Here is a 21052-nt window from a genome sequence, read left to right on the forward strand (position 1 = left end):
CCACTGCTACTTCACTCCGATCCCGGAGTCTCAACTATCCAGTAATTCTTTGCAAAGGAAGAGAAGGTGCTCCCAGTCAGTGTTCACTGTGAGACATAGCTGCCAAGTTCTCCCCTTTTTAAAGGGAAATTCCCTTATGCTGAATAGGCTTCCTCGCGAGAAAAGGGAAAACTTGGCAGCTATGCTGTGAGACCACTGCTCTTCATGCATGCTGAGTATTGGGTTGGTTGTTCTTTGCTTGGTTTTTTGGTGTCCACATGACTTCGGCAGAATCAAAATTCCAAGCCGCACCCCACCCCGTTCAATTCAGGTATAAAGAGTGTGGGAGATGGCTATTAATGATAAATTAACATGTGCCATTAAGGTAAGGCAGGGAATATGCAGGAGAAATGATTTTGAGGAGATGCGCAGGGTGTTTGTAGAATTTGTACTGTTAAAACGGAAAGGGGTCAAACCATCACAAGAGGTGTTGAAATTTTGGGAGGTTGGGCAGTTACAATGAAATGGTCTCGGTGGTGGGGTGCACATATTTATTCTTGTTTATGTATGATTATTACCTTGTCAAAAGAGGGGAAGGGGGGAGAAAGAAAAAGAAAGAAGGAAAGAAAGAAAGAAAGAAAGAAAGAAAGAAAGAAAGAAAGAAAGAAAGAAAGAAAGAAAGAAAACCTTCGTTGAGTTAAGACATACTAGGGATCATGGGCGTACCCAGGATCAAAACTGGGGGGGGGGCAGGCAAGCCACGGGGCCCGGCCATGCCCCCCCCCCAGCCACCCGATTGGCTGGCCGGCAATGACGTGGCTGGGATCCCCCCAGGAGGCACAACACAACTCAACACAACTCAAGCGCTTTCTCTCCCGCCCTTGCTGCCGCTCCTCAGGCTCACTCCGCTCCGCTCCTGCTGCGAACGCCAAGTTGCGACCACCGATTGCCGCCGAACTTGCCCGCAAGTACAAGGGCGAAGAGGCGAGAGGAGCCTCCTCAGCGTGGAGCGGTCGCTCCGGAGCCCGATCCTGTGGCGGAGGTGACTGTGGCAAAGCGCGCGCACCCACCCACCCCTCCCCGCCAAAGCAGCTCAGGAGCCAGGTGGGAGGGGAAAGAGGCGGGAACATGCGCCTCCTCCTCGCGTGATTGGCTGGCTATGATGTCCACGCCCCCCAGAGGGGAGGCAGCGGTCACACGGTTCTGCGCAACCACTTTTCCCCGCCGGCCACTTTTTTCCACTGAAAAAAAACAAGTGCGATGCTACAGCTCGTGGCGTGAGCTGTAATTTATACCTTTCCCCCCTTCCTTTTTAGCTTCTAGGGGGGGCAGCTGCCCCCCCTGCCCCCCTTGGTATGCCCATGCGGCAGGGATGTAGCTATCTTCTTGTTTTTTCCACTAATAAAAAGTTAATTGCCTTCCGTGTTGTGTGCCTGTCCTGTGGCTGACCTGGCTCGTTGATGGCTCCATGACAGCTTCTTACTTGATAACTTTCCCTGGATATGCAATGCCTGAAAAGGGCATAAGTATTCCTGCTTCTGAACTTGCTGAAAGGGAATCTTCCTAAGCTTTACATATTCAGAAGGCTTAGGAGGAGCTCCTTCAAGAGGAGCTGAGCATATACAGACCTTTGCTGACTTGATTGACTATGAACAGGCAGAACAGGTAATAAAGCTTCTTGGATAATTAGGAAGGCATTAGATAGAGTTGAGCAGTCCCTCTGCGCTCATATCCTGAATTATGAAAATGCTTCTCATGATGAATTGGTATGAATATACTCTGGGCTGGAAAGCCAAGGACCTGTTAGTGTGTGTCAAATGGCAAGCTGCCTTCCGGTCTGCAGGAACGTTCCAAGGCATGTCAAAAACAGGAAGGACATCATAATTCAAAGTAACTTGAGCAAGATTAGCTTGCAATACCCACGACTGGAGAAATCTCTCTACGACTGAAGTAGCTGAATGACAAACGAGGCTTAACCTCAGCTAATATTTTCTGTAGTAGCATCCTGCCTTGGCCAGAGATCACTCTGTAGATTAACACAACATTTTAAATTATTTCCGTCCCAAGGTGACATAATGAACTTGGAACTTGATAGCACGTTGATGCAGAAGCTGCTTCGCAGCGGGAATTCTCACAAAACATATCTTATTCACCAAAGTTGTGACGGTTGCAATGAGGTAGGTGGAAACCTGCAAGTTGTCCAATTTGCTTGCAGGAGAAAATGCTCCCCTGGCCCCGAATATGGTGACCAAATAAACCATAGCTAGGCCCATAGTCAATGTGCCCACTTCCATCCCACCCGGGTGGGCCCCTAAAGACTGGGTGGGTGGAAAATGAGTGAGGTGTTCATGGTGAGTTCCGGCACCCCTTTCCCTAGAAAAATAGCACTGTGTCAGGGACTGTGCTGAGGAGGGCTGCATGGAGGAGGAATGGTGGGAGCAACCCCCTCCCACTGATCCTGAATCTTCCCAGGAACAGGAAGACAGTGTAGATTTGGAACAGTGGTTTGCAGAGGGGCATAGTTCAGAAGGCAGAAGCTGGGAAATATTGGATGGGGAACAGCTAGGAGGAGAAGAAACGCTGGGAGAGAGAGGGTTAACAGATTCACAGTCATTGGACAGCATTCCTCAACCAACCAATCGCCCACCCCCAAGGTCAAGAAGAGCTCAGAAAGTCCCAGAACATAAAACGCAGAGGGTACAAGCTCAGATTACAAGACCTAGGAGTAACGTAGATTAATAGGGGACAGAGGGAGGAGTAAGCCTTAATTGGGAGCACCACCATTCTAGGGAGACACTTTCTTTTGTCTCTTACTGTGTTTATTAAAGAAACTAACTGGTAAGACTTTTATTTCGTTTGATTTATTTACTGCCACAGGGGAGGAAGCCGATTCCCCAAAACCTGACACACTGCACATTCCTATTTGCTTCTGCTGCTGCTGAGACTCTGAGGTAACTCACTAAGCTTGGTCCTAGTCTTTATACTATGACCTCAGTGTCTCTCAGAGACACCTCCTGTTGCCACCCCTGTCTAAAGCCTTAGGGCTGAAAACTTCAACAAGGGGCACCTAATCTGTCTGTCTATTATTGCCCAGCATGCAATTATCTTCTGTTAGCAGGATCCAACAGAGAGACAGCTGAACCACCTTTCTGGAAGTCCTCACAATGGAATCTACTTCCCAATAAATGTGCATAGAAATTTCATGGTGTACGTGGCAAATTTAATGTGTGACATGCTTCATTTGTGCATGTTAATACATTCTCCATAATGGAATCTTTGATGCACTTTTAAAGTAGTTGGGGCCCGTGGAGCTGTGAGAAATGTCGCAGCCAGCCACCTCTCTATAAGGTGTGTGTGTGTGTTTATCTCCCTACTCACCTCCCAGCAGACTCCTTCCATCACCTGCTATATTCCCCAGCTATATCTTAAAAACAGGGGGATTGAAAGTGACAAAACATGAAAGAATGAATCATGCCGAAAGAGTGACAGCCTTAGAAATAACAAAATGTGCTGTAGGTGGGAAGCAGCTTCAGATGAGATGGGTAACAGAAGACGATTTGGAGGGGAGGGAATAGAGGAACAAAAAGCAGGATGCAACCGAGGCTTTGAGAATAGCCGTGGGGAGGGGAGTGGGGTGTAGAAAACCACGGCTCGAATCCTTACTTCCAGGTGACCACATCAAGTAAAAGTTGGCAAGCAGCCCAAATGCAAATCTTCTTTATGGGCAACATTTGCACACAAATAGCTGTGGATGGCTTTGATTTATATGTCCACACAGCCTCTAGACAGCTGCATTATTATTCAACCTGCCTCTATGGATAATAGTAATTATTCCATTTAATGCTAAGTATTTGTGTATCTTCTCTGCTTCTTTGTACCATAGACAAACAAGCATGCCTTGGTGGATATTACTGTATTCCCCCAGCCTGGTGCTCCATCCAGATGTTTTGGACTACAACTCCCACCAACATCTGGTTAAGAGACATCCAAGACCCAACTTGTTTGAAGTGCAGTGCTTGAAACACATATGTTTATGTAGGTGTGTTAATCAACATGCACACTTGGGTAGCTACTTGAATTTGTTGCCATCTAATGTGCAGAATTGTCTTAATATCTACACTGCAGTTCAGAAGGGGGGAAACTTTCGGAAGCCCCATGTTGCTCCCTTGCGAATCAGACATCAAGGAGATAAATAAATATACAACTTTTAGAAGACATCTGAAGGCAGCCCTGTTTAGGGAAGGTTGTAATGTTTTATGTTTCGTTATGCTTTTATATTTGTTGGAAGCTGCCCAGAGTGGTTGGGGCAAATAATAAAAGTATTTCTATTTTTATTAGTAGTGAGTAAAGTGGCAGCTGAGATTCAGGCTGCTCCTGCAGTTGCACCTTACTCTTTCCAGCCCATCCAGCTGCATGCTCATCCACACTTTCTAGGTACAGCTCTGGGCTTTCCAGGGATGGATCTACACTGGTCGTTTATAACATTAAAAATGCATTATTAAAATGCGATTCCAGAGGGTGCATGAGAGCAGCAACCCACCAGCAATGGGAAAATGTATTGAGCATTATATAACATTATTTTTAATAACGTTTTTACAGATCAATGTAGATCCAGCCCTGATCCGCTTCTGCGCATTTGTTGTTGTTTTCATCCCGGCACTTTCCGCAGGAAAACCTGTGTTTTACCATTGAATCGGAGCAAACGGCAATTCACAGAAAATCCCATTGCTCTTTGCTCTGGTTCAGTGGTAAAACATGAGTTTTCTTGGGGAACAAGGAGGACAAAAACAACACCAGCGTTCAGAACACAGATCTGGAAAGCCTAGCCCTGTGTCTAGAAATGCAGCACAAAAGGAAGTAGGGATGAGCCCCGTGTCAGATCTGGCAGGGCACGGCAGTCAGGGCTCCCCCTAGTGGCTAGGGGGACCATTGCATTTATTTGCCTTTGACTCCACCCTTTCACCAAGGCACTCATTGCAAGGAGGGCTCTCAAAACACCCCTGTGGAGTGAGATGAGGGAGAATTTCTTGCCCCAAATCACTCAGTAAGCTGAGCAGGGACTTGAGATAAGTCTTCCTGGTCCAATTCCATCCTTCTCTTCACTGCACCCACTCCAATTCCAAGGGATCCCAGAGCCTTGCTGATCCCCAAATTAGATCTCCCAGCTGCCTAGTCCCCGCTTTCCCAGGCCCACTGGTGCATTGCGAATCTGTGGCCATCAACACTTGTATAGCACCAGGCAGCCCTCTTTGCATGGTGTGGGAAGCTTCTTGGCAGGGAAAATTCAAGCTGGCAATGGGGATTCCTGTGGGCACATTAAGAAATGTGATTACAATGAAAACTGTCATTTTAAATTATATTTGAAACGCGCTCGCTTCTATAAGCAGGAAATAATAGACTTGAGTGCACGAGGCTGACACTAACTGGCGTTTACTGGACTTATTTAACATGTAATCTGTAGGTTCCTTTTAACTCTTTAAGGTACAAGCCGAGTGTTGAGAAAGGAAGCAAGGAAGACCTCCAAGAACAGTCCAAGCCTCTGAGCTGTCCTGCAGCTAGTTACGTGCAATGCACAGATTTTGGGTATTTTTAACCCAGCTTTTTCCAAGGCCTGATGATCTACTGCGGTGCTTGTCCCACTCAAGTATTCCTGCAAGCATATGGCTCAGCAGGGGGACAAGGGGAAAGATCACCAGCCACCCCTGAGAGGGCAGTTTGCTGGCAAAGCATTTGGCATGGCTCTTGCAGATTTGGAAATGGTTCTCCTCCAGAGGAGCCCCCTGCTGCGACAATATGGTCACTACGATTTAGCCGGAAGCTGTTGATGGAGTGGCAGGCTGCCAGCCTCTTTTGAAGGTTCTAGCTGGCAGTTTAGGATTTTCTCAAGGGAAAAGAGAAATTCAAAAATGGCTTTTTCAGATGCTGTGCTTCCTTAGTTTTGAAGGAAGCGGATGCATTCAAGGAGTTCACCTCCACGGCTCAGAAGCATTATAGGCATCGTGCACAAGCCGCTATCTCGATGCCCTTATGGCCATTTCTCAAGTTAGCATTCTAAAATAAAGAGAGGGGTTCTCCTGACAACATGTGCAGATCTTAATACGAGCACAATAATATTTGGGCTAGGCACATAACATGGACGCGGGTGGTGCTGTGGTCTAAACTACTGAGCCTTGGGCTTGCCAATCAGAAGGCCGGTGGTTCGAATCCCCATGACGGGGTGAGCTCCCGTTACTCGGTCCCAGCTCCTGCCAACCTAGCAATTTGAAAGCACACCAAAAGGTGCAAGTAGATATATAGGTACTGCTCCGGCAGGAAGGTAAACGGCGTTTCTGTCTGGTTTCTCTGCTCTGGTTTCTCCAGAAGTTGCTTAGTCAGGCTGGCCACATGACCCGGAAAAACTGTTTGCAGACAAACGTCAGCTCTCTCGGCCTGTAAAGCGAGATGAGCACCGCAACCCCAGAGTTGTTCGTGTCAGGGGTCCTTTACCTGTCAGGGGTCCTTTACCTTTTACAGTCATACCTTGGTTTAAGTACGCTTCGGTTTGAGTACTTTCAGTTTAAGTACTCCGCGGACCCATCTGGAACGGATTAATCCACTTTCCATTACTTTCAATGGGAAAGTTCGCTTCAGGTTAAGTACACTTCAGGTTAAGTACGCTTCAGGTTAAGTACAGACTTCTGGAACCAATTGTGTACTTAAACCGAGGTACCACTGTACATAGCATGGATTTGGAATAAGACTTGAATCTGAAATATAAGCAAGAATGATGCAGGTTTTCATTCCTGTTTACAGAGCTCTCCCTCCATTTCTGGGTGTCGTTCAGAGGAGAAAGATTCATTACTCCCCTGCAGCAAGATGCATGTTCTTTCAGATATGAACAGAGCACCCAATCCTTGTTATGGAGGATATGCATACTTCCCTTTTCACATAAGTCCATGAAGACACAAATCACAAGTCCCTACCACAGAAGAATGGTAAATCAAATTGTTGGACTCTGCCGAAATGGCAAAGCTGACCGGAAAGCTCAGGAATCAAGAAGACCAGAACTTTAACAAAGAATGGGAATATTGTTAAACATAATTTATCTTGGAGACCACTGTAAGCAGATGAAAACACTAGCAGGATTGCAACAACACTTGTAATGTAGCAGGTGCTATGGAGACAATGGAATGATATAAAATATAGATGCAGTAGAAACGGTTTAATAAGGACCCGTGGAGGGGAGGGGGGAAGTCCAGAGATTCGGAGGAATGTGAAAATGTATCATGGTATTGTTTTTATTTTATACTTGTAAAACCAGGCTTCCTCAACCTCGGCCCTCCAGATGTTTTTGGCCTACAGCTCCCATGATGCCTAGCTAGCAGGACCAGTGGTCAGGGATGATGGGAATTGTAGTCTCAAAACATCTGGAGGGCCGAGGTTGTGTAAAATCAAATAAAAATTAATTTTTTAAAAAAACTAACCAATCAACCAACCAACCAAACAAACAAACAAATCCACAAGTCTCTCACACCACTTCTGTGGGGAATCTGTGGTCCCTTCATATGTGCAACTCTCATCTAAGGCACAACTTATATCCCTATATTTGGATGCAAAAGATTCTTTGTCACTGGCATGTCTAGAATGACAGAACCGTAGTGCACACTGCATCTTCTGGGGCAGGGATGGAGAAGTTGTGGTCCACACCAGATGCCGTTCAACTACAGCTTCCATCATCTCTTACCATGCTTGGTAAGCATGATGGGAGTTGCAGTTCAGTAGCATCTCGAGTAAAGTTGGGGAGCTTTTCTCTAGCCTACGCACCATGGGCCAAATCTGACAGGTGACTCACTCATCTGATGCCACATGTCAGGTGATGCACCTCTTTGGAGGGGCACTTCTAACGTGCCTCGATAGAGGTTTGCTCTAGCATTTAAGCACCTGGTTGCTATTTTGAAGCCTGCCCCACACCCAATGTTACATATAATAGCAGGTATAGGGCAGGTGGGTGTGGTTTTTCAGAAATGGGCTGGAGGGACAAATTGGGAGGCCTGGTGGGCCAAAGTTGGCCCTCAGCCCAGAGGTTCCTTACCTTTAGATTCCACAGGGTTAAAGCTTTGCTATCCTCGCTCTGTTGTTTCCATCCAGTGGTTAAATTCCTATGACATCTTAAACCAGGGGTCAGCAAACTTTTTCAGCCGGGGGACGGTTCACTGTCCCTCAGACCTTGTGGGGGGCCGGACTATATTTTGAAAAAAATAATGAACAAATTCCTATGCCCCACAAATAACCCAGAGATACATTTTATATAAAAAGACACATTCTACTCATGTAAAAACACCAGGCAGCCCCCACAAATAACCCAGAGATGCATTTTAAATAAAAGGACACATTCTACTCATGAAAAAACATGCTGATTCCCGGACCATCCGTGGGCTGTATTTAGAAGGTGATTGGGCCGCATCCGGCCCCCGAGCCTTAGTTTGGGGATCCTTGCCTTAAACACTAACTATATCACTGAGTTAGATATTTTCATGAGCTTCTGCTATGAAACCCCAGGCCGAAACAAACTAGTTAATCTTTAATGTTCCCCAGGAGGATATTTACTTTGGGCATATATACATATATACAATTTAATTAAATTGATTAAACTGTTATCCCCTTTCCCCAAAGAGCCCTGGGAATTGTAGTCTGGAGTGGAGTGGGAGAATTAGGAGCCTCCGAAGGAGAATGAGCTGCTCCTACCTCGGTATTCTTCCCGGAAAGCCATGACAGTTAAACCAATATCGGTTTTGCTATGAAGAGGGGAAACCCCAGAACAAGCACTACACTTGTTAGTTTGCAGTGCACATCTTTAATTAACAGAGAAGAGAAAAGCCCACTATTAATCATAAACATACTCTTGTCTCCGAACAACTCAGATGCACCTGGGGCTGCTTGCCTTGTGTTGGAAGCGTGAATACAAATTAGCTTATATAGACTGAATCTGTGCAAGTCTGCTTGTGCTGTTGTTAAAGGACCTAGTGAGGATTTCACAGTCATTCCTCTAAATCAGGGGAAGCCAGCGTGGTTCCTGCCAGATGTTGTCGGACTTCAATTCCCATCAGCCCCAGCCAGCATGGCAAAGGGCCAGGAATATGCAAAATCTAAATCCAGAGGCTTAGTTTGGTCAGGATTGAGTATACACTTCCAGAGTTAACACTAAATAGGTAAAAAGGTAAAGGACCCCTGGATGGTTAAGTCCAGTCAAAGGCGACCATAGGGTTGTGGCGTTCATCTCACGTTCAGGTCGAGGGAGCCGGTGTTTGTCTACAGACAGCTTTCTGGGTCATGTGGCCAGCAGGACTAAACCACTTCTGGTGCAATGGGACACAATGACGGAAACCAGAGCACACTGAAACACAGGTGGTGCTGTGGTCTAAACCACTGAGCCTCTTGGGCTTGCTGATCAGAAGGTTGGCGGTTCGAATCCTCGCGACAGGGTGAGCTCCTGTTGCTCTGTCCCAGCTCCTGCCAACCTATCGGTTCGAAAGCACACCACTGCAAGTAGATAAATAGGTGGGAAGGTAAACGGCGTTTCTGTGCACTCTGGTTTCTATCACAGTGTTCTGTTGTGCCAGAAGTGGTTTAGTCATGCTGGCACATGACCTGGAAAGCTGCCTGTGGAGAAATACCAGCTCCCTCAGCCTGAAAGCGAGATGAGCACTGCAACCCCATAGTTGCCTTTGACTGGATATAACTGTCCAGGGGTCCTTTACCTTACCTTAAAGGTAAAGGTAAAGGTAAAGGGACCCCTGACCATTAGGTCTAGTCGTGGACGACTCTGGGGTTGCGGCGCTCATCTCGCTTTATTGGCCGAGGGAGCTGGCGTATAGCTTCCGGGTCATGTGACTAGCATGACTAAGCCGCTTCTGGCGAACCAGAGCAGCGCATGGAAACAGCATTTACCCGGAGCGGTACCTATTTATCTACTTGCACTTTGACATGCTTTCAAACTGCTAGCTTGGTAGGAGCAGGGACTGAACAACGGGAGCTCACCCCGTCGCAGGGATTCAAACCGCCGACCTTCTGATCAGCAAGCACTAGGCTCTGTGGTTGAACCTACAGCGCCACCCACATAGCTTACCTTACCTTACTTTAACACTAAATACATCACTTTGGGTAAATGAGCTACTATAGCCTCTAGAGGGCTGTGAAAATTTGTGTCTTGGGCTTTTTAGACTCATCTACTCATGCACTATCCGAAACCAAAGGGGCACCTTGGTTGCCAGATGTGAAACCCCCCCCCCCAGTTCTCCTACCTGACTATTGGGCTGGTGGAAGTTTAGACTGGTCTGATCTGTCTCTATTCTTATCAAATAAATACAACATTGGTTCCAGCGACATACATTTCAGTTCCATCGCATCCACTCTATGCTCCTCCCTGCCCCTGCTTGAATCCTTTAAACTTTTACTTGTTGGAAGGTTTCCTAAGTTCAGTAGTTTAAAAAAAGCCTAGCATAGCTCTTCTGAAGGTTGAAGGATTTGCTGATGTGAGTGGCAGCAGGGCAGCCAGGAAATAGGACAGTGGGGAGGAAGTCCATTTCAGACCTCCTTCCAGTCTTCACAAACGCCCACCTGCTGCTTACTTTCCTATCAGACCATTGTATCACTTTTCTGTTGTAGAAACTGGCCTCAATATTATATAAAAGTTGAGCCAAGTTCACAGAAAGCTTCCATCTTCAACAGCAGGGAGATACTAGTGCAGAAATCAAAGTAGCTCAACCAATGCAGTCATGAACGTGTGTGTGTGTGTGTGTGTGTGTGTGTGTGTGTGTGTGTTTGAAATGGCAAGAACTGGAAAATATTATTTATTTACTCAATGATTTATTAATATGCCACTTAATGCCAAAATAGGCTAATAAGTGGCTTACAAAATTATAAAAAGCAAATATGCAAAAATTAAAACAAACCCCAAATTAAAATGTGCAACCAAAGAATCATAGAATTTTGTAAAAAGTTATGAGAGAGAAGAATATCAAATGTATGTTTGTTGTACGTCTATGTTTTTAAAGAAAGAAATTAATAAAAATCTATTTTTTTTAAAAAAAAGAATCATAGAATTGTAGAGTTAATCTCATTAAAACAACACCACAATTAAAACCAGAGACTTGGGTATTCTCCTTATGTCCCCTCAAAATACAGGGTCAGAGCTACAGGGTCTTTTGATGTTGGACCCTTCTTGCTTGATCATGTATCCCAATAGTTCTGCCAATAAGATGCACCCACAGCATGGCTGCATCATATAGAACAGGCACATCCAACAGGTAGATCGTGATCTACCGGTAGATCACTGGACGTCTGTGGTAGATCACTGGCTCCCCCCAAAGAAGCTCAACAGCTTTGGCTCCCCTAAAAAAGCTCAACAACCTTGACCTGAACCCCCCAAAATGGGGTAGATCACTGCCAGTTTTTAACTCTGTGAGTAGATCACAGTCTCTTGGGAGTTGGCCACCCCTGATATAGAAGAACAAAAAGTCCCGCGATCCTGCTGTTTGGACACAGAAAACAAGCTCTTCCAAGACTCTGTTCAATATGTGGTTCCCTCTCATGCTCCACCATACAAGCACATCATTTTCATGAGCTCTGGTTGCACACCTGGAATTGTATTTCTTATTTATTTATCTGGCGGGGGACACACAACAGTTGTAGGGAGGTGGGAGGTTGAAAGCTGATAAAGGAAGATCTGAAGCAGGTGGGAAACGGCAAGGTGATAAATTAAAGACATTTGAGAGGACAGAGCAAACAGTTCAAGCAATTGCATTTGTTGGAAGGAGAAACAGAGCAAAGCAGTTTGGAAGGCGCTGGAATTGGCTGTGCTAATCCCAGGAGGAATACCCTGGCATATAGAGGCATTTTATTTTTTTTTATTTTTTTTTAAAAAACAAAATCTTCCCAACAGTGCCAAACCCAGAGAGAGGCAAAGTTTGCAGAAAGGTCAAGAACACATGGATATAAGCTGTTTCTGAAATGTTCATTGTTGGCAGAGTTTCGCCAGCCGCCAACTGATGAACTGTCTCCTGTTGCTGTCCATGATTTGTGCTGAATCAGGAGAGACGGCTGCTTGGCAAGCAAAACAGAGCAGCAGAACTGTTTTAAGTGGGTGTAGATCTGCCTGCCGACAGTGTAGTGGGTCAATAAATGAGAATGCTCCCAGTTCTGCCTGGACTTACAGGGAGCTCATATTGAGGAACAGGGACGAGAGTTTGCAGAGCTCTTATCGCTGAGGGCTGCTCGACACTTCCACTTGCCCCATGCCTAGAAAGCATGGGGCTTACTGGTTTTCCACTTGGCCATGATTTCTATGTTTGGGTCCAAGCACTTTCACTTTCCCCGGCTCCTTTCCCAGGGAAAACCCGCTATTTAGCTCTAAATCAAAACAAACAGCAACCTGCAGAAAACCTGGTTGCTGTTTGCTCCTATTGAGCATTAAAGAGCAGTTTTCCCTGGGGCAAAACAGTGGGACAGGGGAAAGGATGGATAAGCCCTGAGTAGTCCAAAAGCCCCACTTCACTTTGGAGTCCAAGGCACCTTGCTCATTGCAACACCCGTAAGGAAACCTAATATCAACGCTTAAGCTCCTCCTCTTTTTGTGGTTTATTCTTTTAATTCTTTCCTGAATAAGATGACAGACACAGTTCCCTTTTCGATACCCACTGTGAGAATATGCTGCTGTTACCAATCAGTAAAGAAGAGAAATGAATCCTGCATAAACACACAAAAACTGTTATGTATTCAGTGGTCTGTGTTTGCCTGAGCTTGAGTCTGGACTAAGGATTCTGAGCCCCTGTGCTCTGATTCGATACATGATATCCAATCACAGAACATGTCAGGATATGGGCCTCTGCCATTGGCCCTTAAACTCTGAGTCCTGATTCGCAGCTTGGAAGTTTAGACAGCCAATCACGTTGGGAGTGGGAGTGGCCCAGGCCTTCAGAAATGTATATAAGCAGTTGCTTTGCCCCTGTTGTACAGTTCTGTTAGTTCAGGAAACGTTCTTGCTGTTATCACTGTGTCTTGCCTCGTGGGAACCCACCTACACTTCAAAAATCTTGCACATAAACTATGTAAAAGAACGATAGTTTGCAATTCCCCCCCTTCTCTCTCTGTGCTCTCTCCCCACCTCTCTTCCCCCCCAACCTTATATTGTCTAAAACCTGGGCTTTTTCCCAGAGGGAACTCACCGGAACTCAGTTCTGGCACCTCCCAGGTGGGTGCCATTGCCCTTTTAAGAGAAAGAAGGAGGCGTTCACAGTGAGTTCCGGCACCTCTTTTTCTAGAAAAACAACACTGTCTAAATAAAGCATTAGCGTCTCACATTGAATATAACTGACCAGTGGAAAGGACTCTATGAACGGAAAATAGAGATGCTGATGTACTTATGTAACCCAAGAAAATATTTAATAAAAGCATGTATATATTTTTAAAAAAACCTCATCCTCTTCTCTCCCTCTTTTTAAACTCCACAAACCAGAAGCCATATGAGCATCTAGCACCCAACTTTCCGATAGCCTTTCACTTTTCACTCTGCTCTGCCCCTGGAGAGGGAAACTCTCCCAATTTCCCTTTCTCTGGGTTTCTAATTTTGTCCTGCCTTAAATTCAGTTCACTATGCTTCCACATCAATTTGCAATAGTTTTTTTTATAAAAAAGTTGCTTCTTTTTTCCATCCTTCCTGCGCAGAAACAGTAGCTATGTGGATAAATACTGTAAAGGTAAAGGGGCCCCTGACCATCAGGTCCAGCCGTGTCCGACTCTGGGGTTGCGGTGCTCATCTCGCTCTATAGGCCGAGGGAGCCGGCGTTTGTCCGCCGACAGCTTCTGGGTCATGTGGCCAGCATGACAAAGCTGCTTCTGGCGAACCAGAGCAGCGCACGGAAACGCCGTTTACCTTCCCGCCGGAGCGGTCCCTATTTATCTACTTGCACTTTGACGTGCTTTCGAACTGCTAGGTGGGCAGGAGCTGGGACCGAGCAACGGGAGCTCACCCCGTTGCAGGGATTCGAACTGCCGACCTTCTGATCAGCAAGCCCTAGACTCTGTGGTTTAACCCACAGCGCCACCTGGGTCCCTATAAATACTGTACATGTATGTAAAACCATCCTCAAGACAGATACGGTTGTCTCACAATTCATATTTCCCCAGGAAAATTGTAGGCTGGGAGGTTGTTAGAATAATTTCAGAGCAGCTTTTAGCTTGACAGCTAGGAATTAATTCTGATTAATAGAGAGCATCTTCTCCAGCCATTAGGGGGAAAAGACACCATTGGTCCCACAGATTGATTAATGTGGAATAATCCTACCTGTATGCAAAAATCAGTTTGGTTACTCAGCTATTCATGACATCTTCTCATTCGATGGGCCTCAAGTACATCATAATGTGAGCTGCTTTCTTCCTCTGATGCTAGTCAGAAATAAGACTATGTAGGAGTTATTCGATTTTGTGTGGTGCCTGAGGGGGTGCAGAGTGCTTGGATTACTTTTGCCTCAGCCTGGCTGGCCCTCTTGGGAACAATCGGGTAGTTAACTGAGATGTTTTCTCTGCGTCTAAGACAATTGAAGGCAGCTTGGTAGCCAGTGGGAAGATTTATTCTTTTTAATAATCGCCTCCTGGTTCATCAAACGGGGAACGATTTGAAATTCATCTGAAACTCACTAGCAGGATGGGAATTTCCCAGTGAAATCAGCCACTCTGAACTGGGAGTTTGAGCACCAGGTGTCTTTTTTTTTAAAAAAAAAAAAACCTGATCCCACTTCAGTGAAATGCACTCCACCTGTATCTGGGATGGTAATGCAGAGATCTGAACACCCAAAGTTACGGAGTAATCAGTAGCAGACTTTGAGCTCTCAAATTTCAGTGGCCCCCTGTACGAAGCTAAAATCTGATGCTCCCCGCATCTCACGCTCCGTTCTATGTCATTCTTGGGTTGCACAGTGTGCCCAAACTCAGTGTTTCTCAACCTTTTTTGGGCCACGGCACACTTGTTCCGTGAAAAAAATCACGAGGCACACCACCATTTAAAAAGTTAAAAAAATTAACTCTGTGCTGCCCTATATTATAATTATGACTGTAAGAAACACTTGCCAAATATTGCTTTCCGGCAGGTCAGTGTTGTGTATTGGCGGCCGCCAGGCTCGTTTGCACTGAGCTTTGGGAAAGAGGAGGAGAAATATTGCTTTCCGGCGGGTGGGCGTTTATTATTGGTGGCCGCCAGGCACGTGACAATGCAAACCGCCCTTCTCGTCGCGGCACGTCGCGGCACACCAGCCAGCGTCTCGCGGCACACTAGTGTGCCACGGAACAGTGGTTGAGAAACGCTGCCCAAACTCATTGTGCTACCCTATGTAAAAAATCAAAATCAAATCCGTTTATTGTGAGGACCATGCCTGTACACAAATATCAACACAACAATAATTTAAAATATTAAAATCCATTTCATAATATCCCAACAAAACCTTCATCCCACAAAACACGAAGAGAAGGAAAACAAGCAACAAGTTAAACAGACGATGGAGGGGTCTTTACATTATCATCTATAAATCTTTCCCTGGCTTTCATGGCCTTCATTACAAAAACCGCTACCGCATGGGTAATACGTGGGTTTGCATCAACCAACAAAAATTTTACTCTGTCTTCAGGATTGATTATGGAGTTGGGTATAATTTGCAGCATTGCGTCTCTAAAGCCCGAATAAATGGGGCAATAGAGGAGGTAATGTATAAGATCCTCTTTAATTTTCATAAGGCAAGGGCATAGACGATGTTCTACTGGGGTTTTTGTGAATCTACCGGTCAAATATGCAGTTGGCAATGTTTGAAACCGCGCCATAGTAAAAGCTCTCCGAAGGGTGGGATCAGTGATCTCCACCAAGTAGTTGGCACAGATTTTGACTGCTTTTACTCGGGGAAACCAGTAGGAAAACCCAGAATTTTTTATCTTCGTGGTGTCCAAAAAGGCGTCTTTTTCAAAGATCCATTCCCGAACTTTATCAGGGCTCCACAGTTTGAGAGTATTAAACTCAGGTAGATTGTATCTGGAGAGAATATCTAATAGGTTTTGACGCCAAGTAGTATTATGTTGTAAAGATACAAAGGCTTGTTTAGCCAATAAGGTGTTCGAGGCATCTGCGAGGTTGGTGAAAAAACGCAGAAATCTTAAGTGGGCCCTGGCAGACACAGAAGGTAATCCTACTTCCACTCTTAGGAAAGCTGCCGGAGTACTCTGAGGGAGGCCTAGAATTCTTCTGAGATAAAATTTTTGGAAGATTTCAAGCCGTTCTAGCAGCTTCTGGTTCCATCCCCAGAGTTCTACCCCATATAACATCTGGGGAATCACTTTACCAACAAAAGCTTTAAGTGCCGGGATCACCAGTTGCCCTCCCCTTGAATAAAAAAAGCTGAGCAAAGCACCGATTGTCCTACGTGTTAGAAGGGTTACAGCCTTGAAGTGGGCAAGCCAGCTAGATGTAGCTTGGAAGGTGATACCAAGATATTTAAAAAGAGGACACTGTTCAATTATGCGTTCATCTAAAGACCATCTAAATGTATGGCGAGCTCTAGTAAACACCACAATTTTTGTTTTGTCATAGTTTATCTTTAGAGAGTTTTGGGAACAATAAGCTGCGAGCCCCTCCAGCATGCTGTTTAGGCCTCTTCGAGTAAGTGCCATGACAGCCATGTCATCAGCATATAGTAATATATTCAGGTGTTTGCCTTCCAGGGCAGGAGCTGATGACTTGTACTTCGCCATATGCTGAACAACATCATTTATATAAAAGTTAAAGAGGAATGGCGCTAACAAACAACCCTGTTTAACCCCTTTCCCCAGTGGCAGTGGGTCAGTATAGTTGCCTGACATCCCAGTTCTGATTTTAACTGTGGTATCTGTATGTAACTCTCTAAGTATTTTGAGGAGTCGTCTATCAATATCTGTTTGATATAGTTTTTGCCATAATTTGTCCCTACAAATTGAGTCAAAAGCAGATGTAAGGTCTACAAAAGCCACAAAAAGTTTGCTCTTATGTACCTTTGTATACTTATCTATCATTGTCTGTAGTACCAAACAATGACCTGTTGTGCTATGGCCCTTTCTGAACCCTGCCTGTTCCGGATTAAACAAGTTAGAGTGGTCAGCCCAGTCAACCAATTTATTTAGCAGGTAACGAGTATAAAGTTTATACGCGATGTCCAGGAGACTTATGGGGCGGTAGTTTGAAGGGTCTTGGGGGTCTCCCTTCTTATAGATGGGGGCTACGAGACTCAGTTTCCAGTTTGGTGGGATTCTGCATGTATCATTTATTACCGTAAAAAGTTGGGCCAAAATAGCGGCCCACCACTGGGCATTTAGTTTAAACACCTCCGGAGGAATCATATCCTCACCGGGAGCTTTGCCATTTTTGAGTGTTTTAATTAGCTGTAAACATTCTAATTCAGTAACAGGATCCCAGCCCATTAATAGATCGTTTTTAAGAGGAGGAAACTGGCTTGGTTTAACAATGTTTGGAGCTGTATATAGCCGGGGAAAATGTTGGTACCATAAGTTAGATGAAATACTGTTGGTTACAATTTTCCCTTTGGGTGAAACTCCCTGAGCAATTATTTCCCAGAATTTTTTGTCGTCCCGCAATTTGATCACTTTGTCAAGTGCCTCCCATTGTTCCTTTCTGTAGAGGGATTTCTTAAATTTTAGAGTATTTTTATAATGAGAACGCCACCTGTGCAGGTTTTCCATGGAGGACAGAGTCCCTTCCTGTTTTACCTTATTTTGTAGTTTTCTAAGCAAGGATCTTAGATTCCTGCAGTCTCTGTCGAACCAGGCCCTCGAATTGTTTTGTTGTTTGGGAGGATTGGAGTTCGTAAGTAGTGGGAAGAGCGACTCTGAGACCCGCTGGAATGTTGAGAAGGGGTCAGAATTAGATAAGATACACTGGTCTCTCAAGGCCAGTAAGTCTGATGAATGCAGGTGTTGTTTGATTTTAGATTCCAGGTCGCTGTTCCATTTACACCTACGGAGGGCCAGAGTTGGAGGTGGGTCTGCACAGTGATGGTGTAGCGGATCCTCCAAACCAAGGGGAGTTAGTGAGATTGCTATAGGAAGATGGTCACTCTCAGTTCTATTGAAAGTCCTGAAGCCCTGTGACCTCTCCAAAAGTTTTGGGGAGACCAGGATATGATCAATAACGCTCGCACCTCTAGGCCCGAGAAAAGAAAAGAAACCCCCTGACCTGCCCATATAGGTACCGTGCAAATTATACAAATTATGTTTGAAGGCAGTCTCCATTAATGTAATGCCTGCCTTATTCAAGACCTTATCATCAGAGGACCAGGGAATAAACCAATCTGCCTCTGGCAGGAACTGAGATTTAGAGCAGTACATATTAATGTCATTTCCTATCCTGGCGTTGAAATCACCTGCCAGCAGGATATCCATGCCAGGGAGTTCTAGTTCAGCCTTCTCCAAACATAACTCTAAATCTTCCCAGATTTGTGACGACTGGGGAGGGGTGCCCATGGGAGGGATATATATATTAAAGCAAAGGAAATCTCCTCCTTCACTGCTAGAAATAAGTAGGATTTGTAAGTTGTTACTCTTCACCCACTGCTGTTGCCGGACCTTGCACTTTAGCTTGGTAGAGACAAAAGTGACTAAACCACCACTAGGTCGGCCTCGGATATTTGGTTTTATCGCAGGGGTAGCAAAGGCTTCATATCCCTGTAAAGGAGGGACATGGAGATCTAGACACCATGTCTCCTGTAGACATATAATCTGAAATTTTGTAAGGAAATCCAGAAGGTCGACATCACCCTGCTTAGATAACCATCCCGCCACATTCCAAGATAGAATGTGAAAATAGGGTGATGGTGGAAATAGTGGCAGTCAATCTCTTTTCCGATGGTTTGAGGCTCCTGAATTAGGCTCATCCTCTTTCTGCCCTGCTTGGTGGTTCCAGGTTTGAGGTCGCTGGTCCCTAGGTAGGTGTAATAACTTTAACTGAGGGGCCAATAAGTTAATGTGGCCCAGAGGATCTTCGATGACACTATTACAAATATCAAGATGTTCAGCTGGTTTTTCCAGAGCAAGGGCTTTGCTGACCCGTGTAGGTTGCAAAGGTAACAGGTCAACAGCTGTATCTTGCGTCGATACTGCTAGCGGGTCAGGATTTGACAAATGCTGTGAATCTTGAATGCGAATTGGGCTTAGAATAATGGAAGCCTCCAAGTCCGGCATCGAGGCATATGAGGACGAGAGCATTTCAGACTGGTCTTGCTTGGGTAGTCCAATATCAGGCTCGTTGCACGTAGAGACCAGGGTACCAAGCGGGGGGTGTAGAAAATCAATTAAGTCATTTGCAGGCAGGCTTGCCACTCCCTGTGGGGTAATAGATTTGCCCTTGTTTGGGGTCCCCGGCTCCATTCTCCCGTCTATTTGTTCTTTGTGGCACACAGGCCCAGCATCAACACAGGCAGCACCTATCCTGGTGCATAGCGATGTACGGGTCAGATTGGTGAATACCCTTGTAAAATAGATGTACCATTTTCTTGTACGGTTTCTTAGTTTTAGGATCTTTGCAACAAGATGGACAGATCTAAAGTTAATAACCATACGTCTCATATAAGGTCCAGAAGGCAACCATGAGATGTCCACGATATCTACGGGTCGTAGTGTCTGCCCCAACAGTTGGGTCAGGGAATTTGCGACCGAGTGTTTATCCACCCATTTGTTATAGTTTAAAGGGTGGTTTCCCACCAGTACTGCAAGTTTGCTGTTTTGGAGTTGCAGACTTGAGTTTTGTACGTGGTTGGGCAGGCATCTCATTTGTTTTGGTGCAAGGTTGGCCTGCACACTTGGGCAGGGATGAGCGGAGTTTGCAATATTGTTAAGCTGAGGAAGTGAGGGGGGGCAACTGAACAGGCCAAGGACTTTTTCAAGCTTCTTTTCTATCCCATCCAGCCTTTTATATAAGTTGGTGATGGTATGTGTTATCAACTCAGTCTGGCAGATTAGCAGTTCCAGTGCCTCTCGGTCCTCGTTTAACTGGGCTGGTGACTGGGATAATTCAGGTGAAGTTTTTTGCAGGGACTCGAGAGTCTGTTCCTTCTGTTCCTTCATACACAGGCTCAAGGCTAGTTGTGGACCATCCACAATGCCGGTAGGCTCCTCATGAGCTGTACTGGGAGCAAGGACCTCATAACTGTTTGCGGTAGGGAAGTTTCTACAGATCTCATTTAGGTCATTGTCAGGCAGGAAATCCCTGATATTTGTCTGTTTTTTGGCAATGCTCGTAGCTTCATTGGAATGTCGCCTGCAACGTTTCTTCCCTCTCATCGCAAGAGGATGAGGAGAAAATTTCTCGAAACTGCAGGGTCAGGGCAGATTGTGCTGTTAATGAGCCCCGCTCCCTTTAACAGTCTTTAGCTACAGCGTTATCTTGCCGATTTATGGGAGAAGTAGAAATAATCTGAACCATAAAACCATAAAACTTCTAAAATAAATGCCCTAAGGCATCTTAGAGCCCTTAAAACCCTTCAAAGCAGAAAATAAAAACAAAAGCTTTACCGAGCATAAAACAAGGCTACCGTTCACGTCGCCATCTTGATCCTGCATAAACACACAAAAACTGTTATGTATTCAGTGGTCTGTGTTTGCCTGAGCTTGAGTCTGGACTAAGGATTCTGAGCCGCTGTGTTCTGATTTGATACATGATATCCAATCACAGGCCATTTCAGGATTTGGGCCTCTTCCATTGGCCTTTAAACTCTTGAGTCCTGATTTGCAGCTTGGAAGTTTAGACAGCCAATCATGTTGGGAGTGGGAGTGGCCCAGGCCTTCAGAAATGTATATAAGCAGTTGCTTTGCCCCTGTTGTCCAGTTCTGTTAGTTCAATAAAGGTTCTTGCTCTTAGCCTGGAGCAAGAGAGATTGACTATTGAACTTGAAACAGGAAGGAACTATGTAATACAATTTTGTTTATTTCTAGTATTTCTTATATGACCTTTACTCTAAGGTTCCAGGGTTAGAGTAGGCCTAAATTATGATTATGAAATAACCCATAATCA

This window comes from Zootoca vivipara, chromosome 11 (assembly GCF_965207765.1).
Source record: "Zootoca vivipara chromosome 11, rZooViv2.hap1.1, whole genome shotgun sequence".
Lineage (NCBI taxonomy): Eukaryota > Metazoa > Chordata > Lepidosauria > Squamata > Lacertidae > Zootoca > Zootoca vivipara.